We start from the raw sequence: 15,499 nt of genomic DNA on the forward strand, positions 1-15,499 counted from the left end.
TATGTCTGACTTTGGCATATGGTGAAACTCCACTCGGGAATACGCGTATACATACCTTTCTCCTTAGACCTCTGCTCTCCACACTTTACATCTGGCCTATTTAGTGCAATTTTGCCCAAGCAATCTAAGTAGCTCATGAAATTCACTGGTGGTTTGTGATTCAGTGGGCTGTAAGGGTTGTCTGCATTGCAATTAACCCATGGCTGGCCCATGCAGGCTGACTTGGGCTATAGGGCTGTTTTAATGGAAGTGGAGATGTTTTGGGCTCAGGGATTCTGTGAAGTGGAGTGTGGCAACCTGTATTTTTAAGGGGAAGCTGCTGTGTTTAGCTTGTGGAGCAGTTGATAATTGTCCTGTGATTTATTTGTAGGCGGTTTGCTTTGACCACACAAGGTGCATGTTTTCACTGTTGTCCCCTTCCCCCCCCCAAAAAAAAAAAGGGGGGGTTGTCAACCCAAATAAAGAACACTCAGGTTAAAATAGTGAAGATGAGGCTGCTTGAGTTCAACACCAGACTCCCTATAGACTTTTTTAACTCCAGCTGCTAACAAGTGGAAAAGCAAATATCTCTTGTCTTTGCTGCTGCCTGCCCCGGGGTACGGAACATCTGTTTGATGCAGTGAAGACATATCCTCTCTGCCGGACAGCTAAAAGCTTTGGAAGCAGGAGATTTGTGGGGTTGGAGGGAGGAGGAGTGGCAGCTATACAGTGTTTCATCACCAGTATGCCATATGTTGACCTCTTGCATGCCTAGGCTGTGTTCTGGGATATTGGCTGCTTGTTTCCCAGAAGGAAGCAGCTGAAAAGACCTTTCCTGGGTTCCCCCTCCCACGTACCCAAAAACAACGGGCAGACAACTTGTTTGGGGGTTGTGATGTTGGAACTTGAAATTTCAACTATCCAGACCATTTGACCGAGGGACTTTCCTCGGTTTTTGTCTGGCTTTGGGGTACTTCAGACACTGGCTGCAAATAAATAAAATTCCTTGTTGATTCATAATTGCCTCCAGTACTAGTCTTGCTAATTCCTATTAGTAGTGCTGATTGCCTTACTGTCAGACGGGGTCCTTTCTCTTCTCTCCTTCCAGGACTAGCCTGTCGTGAGATTGAGTCTCCTAGACATTTGCACAATGTCTCCCTTCGTCTCTTTCCCACAGCTGAGTCCTCATGTCCTGGAATCAGGAGGTTGTTTCTGCCTGGCTGAATGCTGGGGGCTTTAACTGATCTCACTGCCTGCAGCACCGTGTGGCTTGGGGCAGGGCGTGGGGGAGAGAACAGTACAGAGCCTTTCACTGACCTTCGCCGACAAAGATTTTTTCCCACTTCGGGGAATACTCCAGCAGAAAGAATAAGCAAAGATGTAGAAGCGTCTTTGTGTGAATGTGGCTTGAGAACTTAATGGTGCAGTGATGTTAGTGGACTAGTCCCTCTCCAAGCAAAATGGGGTTCCAGTGTTTATTGGGTCACAGTTAGATGGGAGCAAAGTCTAATTTCATTCCTCCAAGGACACTTGGCCCTATTACAAAACCCCAGTGCAGCTTGACATCTCTTCCTGTCTAGGACTGTAGTGGCAGCTGCATTGGTTGTGAGAAGCTTAGCTATTAAGTTCTTGATGCCTGGGGGGGGGGAAAAAAAAAAGGGCTTCATTGACATGTGGTATAAAAGAAGGAGCTGGGATCACAGATGGACAACAGACTAATATGATTGGGCAGAAGTTTCTTCTGACTCTTCTAGTAACCTTGTCCCTGGAGCTGAATAGCCTTATTCCTCCCAGGGGCAGCTCTAGACATTTTGCTGCCCCAAGCACGGTGGGTCCGCTGAAGCCGAGGGACCAGCAGACCCTCCGCAGGCATGCCTGCGTGAGGCACTCTGCCTGCCACCCTAGCGGCGACTGGCAAAGTGCCCCCCCATGGCTTGCCACCCCAGGCACACACTTGGAGCGCTGGTGCCTGGAGCCACCCCTGATTCCTCCAGAGATGCACTCTGCAGGCTTGTGTATCAAGCAACTCGGTCTGGTCTTACTCAGTAAGTCAACATTACTAATAAGTGAGAAGCATTTCTTTGTAATGAGAGGAAGCAGTTCTAGGCTTGATATTCATGCTGTTACATGATGTCCCTGGGGCTGAAATTAGTGTGGGGCTCCCTGTCTAGCTGTCTCTTTTAGAATCTATCCAAATAAAGATCTTTAACCAGGCCCATCCTGGAGATCTCGGAGGGTATGTCTGTACAGCAGTTAAATGCCTGCAACTGGCCTGGGTTGGTTGGTTCTAGATCCCATAAGGGGTCAGCAGGTATTCCCTGCCTCATTGGTGGGGAGAGCGGGGGAGAAGAGGAGTTATAGGAACCTCAAGGTGCTTGGGTACTGCACTACATAGATTAGATCCTAGCTCTCCTGTTTGGATTCGCTATTAGTAGCTTATTGTGATGGCAGCAAGAAGACTCCAGAAAAAGGTTAGGCTCTCAATCTCTGTGGCCTGTGCTGGCACAGGGAGAAAGAAACCCAGTATGGAAGGGCTAGCCCATTGCTACAGGGAGGGGATTTTGGCCATACTTGGAATTGCTGCCTACTTCCCCCCCTCCCCCCCCCACAGTCTGACTGACACGAGCTGGCAGAGTTGGCGGCTTTCCACTGAAAGGCTACCAGCTATCCCCAACAGAGGGGAGAGACTAGCATGTTAAGTCAGATGCACAGGGAAAGAGCAGAGCCCAAGTAACCTCAGTCTTTAAACTGCTGGTGGAGCAGCTTGGAGACACCTTCATGGGATGCTGTTATGTATGGGGGTCAGGTGCTGCCCATCTGGTCTTCTGGGTGGACTGCAAGTTGAATTTAAGAAGGGGATTGTATTGTGCATCACCATATCCCCTTCCTATCAAACACGCTCTCAATCTTGTGCTGTATCATGTCTCAATCTCCTTTAGAAGGCCACACAGAAGTATCCGCTAGGCAGAGCTCCTGGAAGGTGTTCAATGCATCCTAGTGATGCTCTGTCCTAACATGACATTCTCGGTGTCTGACTTCACAGCTCGTTTCTTCAGTTCATGCGGCTGCTCGTCACAGAGCTAATAAAGCATTCTGCTTTTCGAAATTCTGCAGGTAATTGGGCAATCATTAACTGTTCACTTAGAGTGGTTCTCTTCTAGTTCCTCAAACCTGACGCGGTTTGTGTGTGCAGGAACTCTTTTATTTCAATCTGTAACCCCCTCTCCTGACTATGTAATAAATGCATTGGCTTGCTGTGGCTGGGTTCAGCCAAGTGATTGTTCTACCTTCAAACTTGCACTTGAATAACACAAGGTGTTGATTATTTGTTCAGCTGCAAATCTGCATGAGCATTTATTTACAGTATATGTAGCTCAATTGACTTTGCGTAAGGCTTGCAACAAGCCAATTTTAGCTAATCCTCTTTAGCCAGTTTTCAGAACAAGAGTGCAGAACCACTAGTTTAACCAAAGCTGTTTTTGAAACCAGTACACCTTTTGTGTTCACACCTGATCAAATCCAGAGCAGCCCCTGTAATGTGTAAACCTACAGCGGCAGTTGGCAGGCAAGGCTGGAGAGACTTGGCACAGATCTCACTCCACAAAGCTGAGCGTCCATTTATTGAATGCAAGTAGTAAGGTGTAAACACCAGAGACTGGTGAAGCCAGAGAAGTTCAGTGTTGGCCTCTTAAGGGAATTTAAGGTTGGAAAGGAAGGAAAAGAGAAACTGTAACTCGCATCTGAAGAATGGCTTTTGGGAGTGCGGGCTGGAAAGGAGAAAACAGATCAACTGTAGCGAGTGTGCTGTGTCGCCAGCCTCAAGAGGCGAGCAGAAGGGAGTTGATTAGTCTTCCAACCACAGGCCCTTCTGTATCTATCTAGAGACGCCTCTCCCTCGTAGGAGGAGGGATCTAGTCCTTGTTCAGAAGAGATACTGCTCAGGGTTAGGGTGGGAGGAATTTGGATCCAGGTTCTTCTTCTCATTTAATAATACCTAGCTTTTATCCAATGCTTTGATCCATGGATCACAAAGGAGGTCATATCACTATACCCATTTTGTAGATGGGGGGGGGGGTTTACAGGGAGGAAATTGCCCCCCCCACCCACCCACACACCCTGTGCAATGCAGCAGCAGAGCTGGGACTCACACCCAGTCTCCTGATCCCACTCCAGCGCCTTACTGACTAGGCAACGCCGCATCCTAACACCGCTAGCTTACGGTGCTGCTTCTGCCTTCAGTCCTGCAGAGTAATGTCCTCTATTGAGCCTCAAAAAATGCATCATTGATGCAAGATTGCACAAACATGTGCAGACCCAGTCTGCCTCTCTTCTGACCGGTAGAGGCATGGGTAGGAATTCAGTGTTTGTGGCCCAGTGGCTCATTGGCCCTGTCGGCACAGACTGCCAATAAATGGAAACACGCCCCCTGTATGTTCCTCAAAACTTCCTTTGAGCTCCTCACTGCGGTAGAGCTGGTGAGAGTGTTTGTTGGGGGTGGGTGGAGTGTGGAGGGGCACCTGCTGTAGATCAAGTGGAATTGGTTGGCAAATGTTTTCAGACAGTGCTGCCTTCCTAAACAGCCGAGTGCCATTGCCAATGCTGTGTCTACACTTGAGCATTACAGCTGCGCTGCTGCAGTACATCCATGTGTAGACACTCATTAGAGCCACAGGAGGGGTTCTCCCATCAGCAAAGGGAATCCACCTGTCCGAGAGGCAGCAGCTAGGTTGATGGAAGACGTCTTTGAAGAATAAGGTTGGCTTTACTACATTGCTCAGGGTTGTGGATTTTTCACACACTGAGGGACGTAGGTGGGCTGACCGTACTTGAGTGTAGACCTGGCCCAAGCATGCTTGCTATAACTTCCTCTTGGGCAGAGACTTTACCGACGTAGAAGCATTTACTGTAGCTCTGTGTCAGACTCAACAAAGCCTTAGAAGGGCACAGGCTGAGTAATCTAATGCTTCATTGTTGGGGATTTCTGCTCTTTGGTTTATAGTGTTTGTGACCTGGCTAACACAGCTTAAATGAAAAGAGGAAGGAGGAGGTTGCAGTTTGGCAGCCTTAGTATTGATAAAACAACTTGAAAATGGTAAGGGATTTTCCATCCAGATGAGATGGTCTGCCTGTGTGTGTGGAGCTGCTGTTGGAACAGACTTGCAGTTCATCTACCTTGAACCCTGCTCAGCTGCTCCCAGCACCAAACCGTTTCTCAGCCAACTCGAGAAGAGACAAAGGCTGTAATGGCGACACTGCTAGCTGAGCACTAGCAAGCAGAGGTGCATGTTCACCGCTCCAGTCATGCTGATGCTTGCAGAAGCCGGTGGAAGGCTCCTTGGTCTGCAACCAAAGCAGAGCACCCAAGGAGGTGGAAAATGGAAACGCTCTGTCGGGAATGTTAGTTGAGTGCTAAAGATGTGGCTTCCCTGAATGCAGTACTAGCTGGGGTGGGAGGATGAAGCAGCCTAATGGAGAGTAAGGTGGGATTGTCTTGAATGCCTGGGAGGAAAGCAAGGTGATGAAGAATGAGTGTGACTCTTTTCAGCATTTATAGAAGGACACTGCACCAGCTGAAATACAAAAATGAAGGTAAAACACGTAGGCCGAGCAAACTGCCTCTACCCTTCTGTTTTCCAAGATTGAACTTGGATACATGTCACCCCAAAAGTTTTGAGGGGCTTGTATTTGCCCGGTCACAAAAATATTCCGCTGTCTATTCAGTCACTTCATTCTCCTGCAGGTCCCCGCCCTGGAGGCAGAGATTTATATTTGGATGCAGCCCCATAGTCTTGTCTGACATCCCTTTGTGGTGTAGACATGCCCTCAAGTCTGACCTCTAACTTTTGCCGATGGAAGTCACATCAGCATAAAGCTGTCAGTTTAGTATACTGCTTGGAGCCTTGCATTGGGGTGCACTTGCTCACTGGGGTGCTTGTTTCGATGCACAGTGCAGTAGTTATCCCAATATGCAACTTGCCATCATCTAGCCCATAGACTTGGGAAGTTTTGACAGTGCCTCCTCGGTCAGAAATTTGTCATGAAGGGATGACTGGGACTGAAGAAGTCAAGTTCCCATGATGCAGTGTTCTCCACCCATGATTTTTCATGCCGATTTTGACAAACCCATGAACCTTATATGGGACTGGTTTGCTATCTCTGACAGAAGCATGGAGCCTGAACAGCTCTGTCCTATTTTCCAGAGCATTACAAACACAGGACATGCAATCCTCTGATGTTCACAGAGATGCAAGAAGAGCAATGTGGAAAGTGACCATTTCCTGGAAGTCAGATTGCTGTGGGACAGAATGAGAATCCATTCAAGATGGTCAGTGGCAAGCACGGGGCAGCTGCAAGAGGGGTGCTATTCCTGGGCCCAAGAAATGAGCACTGCCTGGTGGGATCGCATCATAATGCAGGTTTGGGATGCCGAGCAGTGGCTGCAGGACTTTCAGATGCACAATGCCATATTCCTGGATCTGTGTGCCGAGCTTGCCCCAGCCCTCCAACACAAGGACACCAGAGTGAGAGCTGCACTGACAGTGGAGAAGCGAGTGGTGGTCATGCCAGATTGCTGCTAGTCAAAGGGAAATAATTTTGGAGTTGGAAAATCCACGGAGAGGGGCCATTGTCTCGCAAGTTTGTGGGGTCATTACTCATCTCCTGCTACACAGGACTGTGACTCTCCGCAATGTGCAGGACATAATGGATGGATTTGCAGCTATGGGGTTCCCAAACTGCTGTGGGGAGAGAGATTGCAAGCACATCCCTATTTTGGCATCAGAACACCTTGTCATCGAGTACATGAACAGGGAGGGTTGGTTTTGGTTTTTTTTTATGGTTATGCAAGTGCTAGTGGCTCACTGGGGATGCATCATTGACATTAGTGCTAGCTGGTGAGGGAAAGTGCATGACGCTCACATCTTTAAGAGCATTGGACTGCTCACAAGCTACAAGCAGGGGCTTCCTTTCCCAACCAGTAGATGACCATTGGCAATGCTGAAATGTCAGTAGGATCCTGAGGGACCCAGCCTACTGTTTACTTCTTGGCTCAGGAAAGCAGACCCTGGCCACCTCAATCAACAGCACCAAGGAAATAGTCAACTACTGGCTCAGCACGTGCAGAAGAACTGAATGCCCTTTGCGGAGATTGAAGGGGCACAAGATTGGATCTCAATGAGAAAAATATTCCAGTGGTTCTAGCTGCCTGCTGTGTCCTGCATAACATCTGTGAACCAAAGGAGGGGAAATTCGCTGCTGGGGTGGAGGGCAAAGGCGAAGCGGCTGTCAGCTGAGTTTGAACAGCCAGGTACAAGGGCAGGCAAGAGCTCAGCATGGACCTATACAGCTCAGGGGGGCTTTGGAAGAGCCCTAGATCAGTGAGCCATAGTAATGCATTGTCATGGCGCTGCTGTATCTGGCCTTCTGTCTGGGGGGCATTTTAAGAATTTTGTGGTGATTAGTTCACATGTATGATTACACTGTCACTGATCCTATGAGTGGAAATCCATCAGCCTCCTCAAATAAAACTCTCACAGATAGATACAGACCTCATCTTCCTCTCCAAGTGCAAACAAATGGACTTCAAAAACAGACTTCAGAGCTACGATTCATTTGCAAATTTAACATGATTAATTTGGGCTTGAATATGGGCTGGGAGTGGCTGGCTCATTACAAAAGCAATTTTCCCTCTCTTGGAATTGACGACATCTCATCAATTATTGGGAGTGAACCACATCCACCCTGAATGAACTGGCCCTGTCAACACTGGTTCTCCACTTCTAAGGTAACGCCCTTCTCTTCATGTATAATAATGCCTGCATCTGTAATTTTCACACCATGCATCTGAAGAAGTGGGTTCTTACCCACAAAAGCCTATGCCCAAATAAATCTTTTAGTCTTTAAGGTGCCACCAGGCTCCTTATTTTTTGTGGCTACAGGCTAACATGGCTACGCCTCTGATACTTGATCCTATGAGTTGTCTGGTTACAATCACAAGTCCCTCCAGCTGTTCTGCAGCATATGTTGGGAACTAATAAAGATGAACTATTTTCCAAATAATAGTTATTGAGTAACAAAACCACTTAAATTCTGTGCACGTTAAAAGCAAATGCATTAAAATCTTAACAAATTCATGGAACAGAGCTTAAAGAACATTGACCTCTGCCTGTCAGAGCCACAGTAGATGGATGTGTAGCTAAAATAGTAGTGAAAGTAAGCCAGTACAGCGTACCGGCAAGTAGGGGGCAGCTTCCCCACGCTGGTGATTTAAAGGGTCTGGGGCTCCCGGCAGCAGCTGGAGCCCTGGGCCCTTTAAATCGCTGCTGAAGCCCCAGGGTAGTGGTGAGGGCCAGGAGCCCCAGGGCTCCAGCGGTGGTTTAAAGGGTCTGGGGTTTCCAGCTGCCACTACCACAGCAGAGCACTGGGCCCTACTGCCAGAGCCCCAGGGTAGCGGCGGTGGCTGGAGCCTAGGGTCCTTCCAAGTCGCAGCCTGAGTCGTGGGGCTCCCAGCACCACCACAGCTACCGCTACCATGGGGCTCTGACGGTGATTTAAAGGGCCAAGGGCTCCCAGCCGCGGCTATTGTAGCCGGAGCCCCAGGCCCTTTAAATCTCAATTTTCTTCTTCTTTTTTTTTTTTTAAATGCCTGGGGATTTTAAAGGCTCTACCTCTTCTGATTGAGGCCCTGTGCCCCTGCTCAGGACTCTGGGCCTGCGTACTGGTAAGTCCTTTAAGCTACGTTCACCGCTGCTCACAGGTGAGGGTATGTGAAGTTGTGGTTGTCCTTAATGTCCCCCGATGTGCAGTGATAGGGGCAGGGGAGTGGTAGGAAGGTGCTGTACTGGAGTGCTCCATGGACTGCAAAGGAGAGGTGAGCCTGGGACGGAACCTGTAGCTCCCCAAGAGTCTGCAGCATCTGTTTGCTGCCAAAGAAGCCCTATTTATGTCCTGGTGCCTTTCCCTCTTCAACGTCTGGGCCTTTCTCCTGTCCACTCTTTCCTTCTCCATACAGGCTGCAATATTCATCGTCCAGGCTCTCTGTTCCTGGTCTGAGGCAGCACTGGTTTGCAGGACCTCGCAGAACATGTCCTCTTCCTCCTCCTCATCTGGTTCAGGCATTCTGCAGATGTGGAATTAAAAACCCCTTAAGGCCCCAACAGCAGCAGCAGCAGCTATAGATAAAACACACACAGGCACCATTCTGTATAGGCACAACCGAAAGTGAAAGTTTAAGATTCAGAGCTCCCTTCCCTTGCTTCCCTACTGTTTTCAAGGAGGCGTGTTACTACTTCTGAGTGCTTGTGCATGGTCAGCTCTCAGCTCCAGCCATGGTGAGTGTGGCTAGTTGTGGGGGACGGATATTGGGAGGGAATTGCTCAGTTGCATGAAACTATAACTCTAGCGCAACGGCACAGAATACTGGCATCGTTCCCCACCTTCGGTGGTGGTGGTCGTTGATCTCTCACTCCTGAGGGTAACACGAGCACAGCTGCAGCTGGCATCCCAAAGCTGGCTGTACCCGTATGCTGCTAACCCGTTAACTTCGGCAGGCACCATTGCAGTAATCCTCAGCTGGCGTGGGAAAGTGTCCTGCAAAGGAAGAAATAAGGCTGCCAGCCCTAGAAGCCTCTGGGAAAGGATTGCAGAGTATCTCCGTCAAAGTTTCACTGAGAGATCTCAAGGATTCCAGGGACATCCCTGTATACATGAACTGCTGTGCTCTGCACAGCCTATTCTCCACACAGGCTCAGGGGATCCAATATCTCCTGTCTCTTGTCTTTTCCAAGTCTGGAGCTTGTAGCTGTCAGGGTCAGCTGAGCAGTTGCAGACAACAAAGGAGAGCGGTTAGGTGAGCTCACCAAACTGGACAATCAGGAAAAGGCATTTCAAAAATTCGTGGGTCTGTAAAGGGTCTGGGGGGCTTCCGATTTCAGTGACACCTGGGCGGTGGAGTTTACAATTGTGAGCAGAGTGGCTAGTGTCTGACATTGTTCAACAGCTGCTGCAGGACTGTTAGCATTGACATAGGTAACGCAGTGTCTGCAATTGTATTATGTTGACCATGGCTCAAAGTTGTTGGGGTGGAAGAGGGGGTGTTACTATGCATTTGCCCTTCTCCAGATCCTAGCTCAGTGTTTCTCAAACTGGGGTCGCCGTTTCTGTAGGGAAAGCTCCTGGCAGGCCGGACCAGTTTACCTGCTGCGTCCGCAGGTCTGGCCGATCGCGGCTCCCGCTAGCCGCGGTTTGCTGCTCCAGGCCAATGGGAGCTGCTGGAAGTGGCTTTCCCTACACAAGAGGCAACCCCAGTTTGAGGAAACAGTGCACTAGCTAGTGGTGGCTTCTCTGCCATGCTGGATGGAGCCTCTAGGCTAGCATTTAGGATGACCTGGTATTCTAGATGTGTTCAGCTGCACTTCTGTGAGTAGGGAGTCATGGCTTTTCTAGGATCTTCTGCAAGACCCATATATCTTGGTATCGTCAGCTGTATGAAACGTTTTAACCTGGAAACTAAATTTTGTCCCCTGGCTTTGGGTGCAAAGGACTTCTGCCAAATGCAACCGAACTCTTAAAGGGGATAGCTGATCCCCAGCTAACTGGATGCCCCAAAGAATGTAAAGGCGGTTGGGTCATAGGGAATTCTTCTCCGCTCCCCAAGCCTTGCCCATACACACAGGAGGCTTAGCAGCTTCTAGCTCAGCACAAAAACATTCTTTTCAGAGTGTCTGTATGGCCCTGTCGGTTCAGTATAGATGAGCAGACTCGTTCCTTTCCAGCCTTTGATTCTCCCTCTCAGCCTTGCAGTGGCTGACTAGTACAGATAGGCCTCTGATCCCCGTGACAGTCCCGTGCTAGGCTGCCTTGTTCAATCCCTGACAACATTGCTGTGTTCTCGAAACAAATGGTAACAAAGGCAAAACGAGGCATTAACCATGAAAGGGCTCTTGGCTTTGTTCTGCAGGCCTGTCTTTCAGAACTGCGCTGACTCCTGGAACTGCTTATTAGGAGAGTGTCATCTAGTGGCTACAGCAGGCAATAGAGGAGAGACCTGGGTTCTAGTCTTGGTCATGCTAATGACTCACTAGAACCATGTCACTGTGCTGTTTGGGCATGATGGTAGCTGGGGTGCTAGTGTGGAATGCACCTTTGCTTGGCCTTCTGTAAGGGAAGGAGAAAATTAATTTCCTAAAATGCTGAGGCACAAGGGGAGACCCGCCTGTGCTCTCTAGTTGTCCAGTCATCATACAAGATCCTGGTAACTGGACAAGTCTTGTGTGTCTGGGTTACTAGTTCATATCCGGCTGGGGTTTGTAGTGTCTAGGAGTAGCCGTCTAGCTGCTGTTCAGAGGTCTGTATGAAAATGGGTGAGTGACTTCTGCCTAGTTCTAGTCACGAAGGGTACAGCCACACTGCAATAAGACCCACAGGATGGCCGCAGCTGGCTAGGCTCAGCAGACGTGTCTTGCAGGGCTAAAAATATTGCAATGTCAATGTTCAGGCCCCAGCTGGAGCCCAGACTCTGAAATTCTGCTGGGGAGGTGGGTCTCCGGGGTTGGGGTGGAGTTTGTGCTCTAACATCTACAATGCAAACTTTAGCCCAGCGAGCATGAGTCAGTGGAGCTGGGCTTGGTGTCATGGATTTTTGTTGTTGCAGTGTAAACGTACCCTAGGCGTCCACACTGGTTGGCAGGCCAAGGACTGAACAGAACGAAGACTAAACTCCCCTGGTATTACTGGCTAGTCCTGCTGCAGTAGAGTAAGCTTGCACACTGGGATGTGGGAGCCTTCAGTTTCACCGCTGGCTGTGCTGTAACTGTCTCTGCTATCAACCCAGCCCCTTCCTTCTACCTAAGAACAATCTACCCCCCCAATGAAACTGTTGCTCCTGTCCCAATCTCCTGGGCTTTCAAGCAGTCGTCCATCTGCCCCACTGTCACTTGGAGAAGGATGGGGTAGATGTTGTCGTACAACTTTAAGGTGGATTCCTTCCACCAGTGCAGCGGTCACTACAATTAAACCACAGTGACTCAGAGCTAACGGGCTTTGAGAGGGAAGGAGAGTGCTGTTACGAAACCCAGGGTCTTGATGGCTTGTTTTGTTGGCCCATAGTACTGTCTCAGCAGAAAAAAGCTTCAGATATGGGAACAGAAACTCTGGATAGTGACGAACTCGTTTCTTTCCTTGTCTTCCCCACTGTCTCAGACTGGTGTCATTGTCCAGCTAATAACAGAACTAAAGAAGGTCGTTGAGGCAGATAAAGACACAGGCTGTATGGACTGCTGCATGGGCTATGAGTAAGTAAAGTGGGAATAAATTAGACTCTGGAGCCCTGGCTGTGTAAGAGGAGCTTGGTTTGGCTAAGGATTAGGTGTGTTTCTTTAATGCAAATAGCTCCAAAGGTAAACATCTATTATTTAAAGTTTATGGTGGCTTAATAGCAGAGGAAATACCTTCTTAAAATGTGGCTTATCCGGATATTACAGCTCCTGGGTTCAGAGAAACCTGATGTGGGAAGTGGTTAATCAGCTAGACGAGTCTTACTGAGGGGGGGAATCGATGTTAAGGGGGGTATAGACGGCACCAGCTGTTTGGAAGCTCCCAAGCCAGGCACAGAACAGTTAAACACATTGGAACTGGGTCTAATCTGAGAGCCTCTGTCAGCTTGCTGCCTAGTAACATGGCAAAGGTTACTGGTGTTAATTTTAGGGGAAGCATCCCTGCCCTCCTTATCTATTTTTCCATTGCTACAGGGCTGCCCGATTCCTTATTCCACCCACACTCTCCTGCTGTTTGTCTCCTGCCAATTTAACCTATGGGTCTTGCAAAAGAGCAGCCCCGAAAGCTCTCTCAGATGCTGTACTTTCCAGCTGGCTGTGTTCCTGGAGGGGAGTGACAAGAAAACAGTGACAAACTGCCGGAGGTGAGGGTCAGTGGTAGGGAACCTACCCACCTGCTGCTAAGTGCTCCTTTATTCACAGGCACATGAAGCTTTCCAAGTCAAAACAGCTGCTCTGAGCTAGACTAGCAATTTCAGTAAATCCAGTAACATGTCAACTCTTCCTTGATGGCTTGAGTGCACCACCCCAGAAGTGGAAACTTGGCATGGCCCCAAAGGATCAGTCTTTCACCTACTTCGCTCACCAGCTGGGTGTGTCTCAGACCTGTCAGCTGTAGTCAAAAAAACATGATGCAATTGGTATCAGTGAGTTCTTAGTTTGGTCAGGCCTAGACTAGGACTGTCTGCTGTGAGGTGGGGCAGCTGTGCAAAGGATATTATTATTCTTATTATTGTGGGGTTATAGGAGCACCTCATGGATCAGGAGCCTATCGGGCAAAGTGCAGTGCAAATACAAAACAGGAACCCCTACCTCAAAGAGCCTCCAGTCTAAGGACACAGAAACCATGATGCAGCATCCATAGAGACAGAAGCCTGCCTAAGCACCTTGCTTTTTAAAAAGCCTCTCTTTAAAGCCAGGCTTGTGTCCTGCGTGCCGAGCATGTGTCGAACGGGGAAGTGTGGAGGTTAGCTTGTAAACGCGGGGAGAGGCTCCCAAGACACGGGTCAGTTAATAACTTGGATGACAGAATGGCTGATGCCTCTCAGGACAGTCTCCCAACTGCCCAAACCAGTCTTTCCAGCGCTGCTAAGCTGTGGCTTTGGGATCTTTGCTAGCTGTGATGCAAGCCCAGCCTGGCAAACCCTTAGTGAGCGGGGTGGTGTCCTCGTGTGCAAGCTTTTCAAGTCCTGGCAGTGCTAGGAAAGTTAACTTCCAGAATAGGGCAGGTATGTGGGGATAAGAGGAGAGATTCCTAAGCAGAGGTGAAGTCCTCCCCTTCCCCACTGGTTCTGCGCCCGCACAATACTGACGGGCAAGTGGTTCTTGAATCCTGACCCTGTATGGGCACTGGAAGTATTGTGTGGGTATAAGAAACCATAACCATGAGGTTCTGAAACAACAGGGGCCCAGAGCGCAATACTTTCTTCTGAAGGGCCCAGGTTTTACTCCATCAACTTCCATCCCCAGGTTGTTGACTTCGGCACGAGGGGCTGCTGATCCAACCTGTGAGCCTCTCTCCATGTGGCTCTGCCAATGAACCTCAGTCCTAGTGGACGCTGCACCCTCGGTGCTCCTACTGAGGAGACGAGCAGCTGCATCAGCTCTGTGGTGTTATAAATGTCCACAAAGAGCTTGGCTTAGAAAACCATCCATCTATGAGGCGCAGAACCAGGAGCTTCTGACCCCTAGTCCTGCCTTTTGACAAACTATGGCAAATGACACCAGCTCAGGCGCTCTGAAGGCTTGTTCTCCTGTCTGGGGCAGACGCTTGATCTAGCCAATCTACTTTCTGAAACAGTCAGTTGTCTCCTTTACACCTAAGAACGTGGATCAGTTGCCATGCCACCAAATGTTGCAGTCGACACTGTGTGGCCCTGGCCAAATCACTTAAATCTGTGACTGTTTCCTCATCGGTGAATTGCTTACACTGCAGCATGGGAGGGCTGATGACTAACATTTGCAAAGTGCTTTGGAGAGGAGTAACTCTGTATAATTGCCTAATTACTGCAAGGACACATTGTTCTCTCTCTCTCTCTCTCTCTCTATCTCCTAACTTCCCTCTCTGATGTGTAACTGCTGGGATGCTCCAGACACGTGTCTTTTTGCTGCCTCAGACTTGCCTTGGAGCAAGGGGGAAAAATACTAGGCAGGAAAATCCAGGCGTAACGCAATGTACAGGTGCCGTCTCAATGGTGCCGTATCTGCCAGACCACAACTTTGTGCTATTTCCTCCAAAAGAATCTATCTGGAGTTCAGAGCTATGGCTCTTATTCTGACTCACCACATATGATGATCATCATCATCAGTGATGTCCATGATATAGTCTGTCTGCAACCCTTGCATAAAAACAAGGTATGTCTGCAATCCATCCGTACACATTGCTAGCTTCAGAAAGAGCTGTGGACAGATGGCTGGATTAACTCTCGCTGGTAGTCGGCATCAGGACATGTGACAGTCTGGCTTGTGGCACCGTAGGTGGGTTAGACAGCATGAAGTATACCTGCAAACAGAGCTCATTAGACCAGCTCTCTGACTTGTAAGGCTACCTGGCAATTCTTGTGACACATGGACACAGCTGATCAAAACAGCATTTCGCCAGTGGGCTGCAGCCAAATGCTTTGGATCTGCAGGATGTTGAAGAGAAGCAGAGGGGAGAGTTGTGCGGAAGGTCAGGGCTGCAGCTGCAAATTCAGGACATGGGAAGGGGCTTTTGCTAAATTTCTCAGCAATCTGGCACAGATGTAGTGCGGTATTAGTTTAATGTGATCTTAAACTGCCAGGGCAGTATCCTGGGGAGATGGTCTCTAATAGTTCATGTCTTGGCTGACTTGGATCCTGCCGCTACTTAAAGTGCAAAGCTACTCAGTGACCTAGCTCTGGTGAACTCGCTGAAATATCCCCATGTCCTTACTTCCCATCTTACCTCTATTAAAGGTGCCTCTTAGGATATAGAGCTGCTAAATTTG

At 49.0% G+C, this 15,499-nt stretch overlaps 1 protein-coding gene across 6 annotated transcripts in view; it reads left to right on the top strand.

The window, feature by feature from the left end:
* The window catches only part of SPSB1 (splA/ryanodine receptor domain and SOCS box containing 1), a 69,377-nt gene that overhangs the window by 32,796 nt on the left and 21,082 nt on the right, over positions 1–15,499 (top strand). For 2 of the 6 annotated variants that reach the window (XM_050931445.1, XM_050931444.1), the window contains exon 2: positions 12,178–12,269. The exons of 3 other annotated variants lie outside the window; for them this stretch is intronic. The gene's annotated coding sequence lies outside the window, so the exon portion shown is untranslated. Of the gene's footprint in view, positions 1–9,258; positions 9,309–12,177; positions 12,270–15,499 lie in introns of those variants that run through there. One more of the 6 variants, XM_050931449.1, reaches the window with a different exon arrangement.

This window comes from Gopherus flavomarginatus, chromosome 21, assembly GCF_025201925.1.
Source record: "Gopherus flavomarginatus isolate rGopFla2 chromosome 21, rGopFla2.mat.asm, whole genome shotgun sequence".
Taxonomy (NCBI): Eukaryota; Metazoa; Chordata; order Testudines; family Testudinidae; genus Gopherus; species Gopherus flavomarginatus.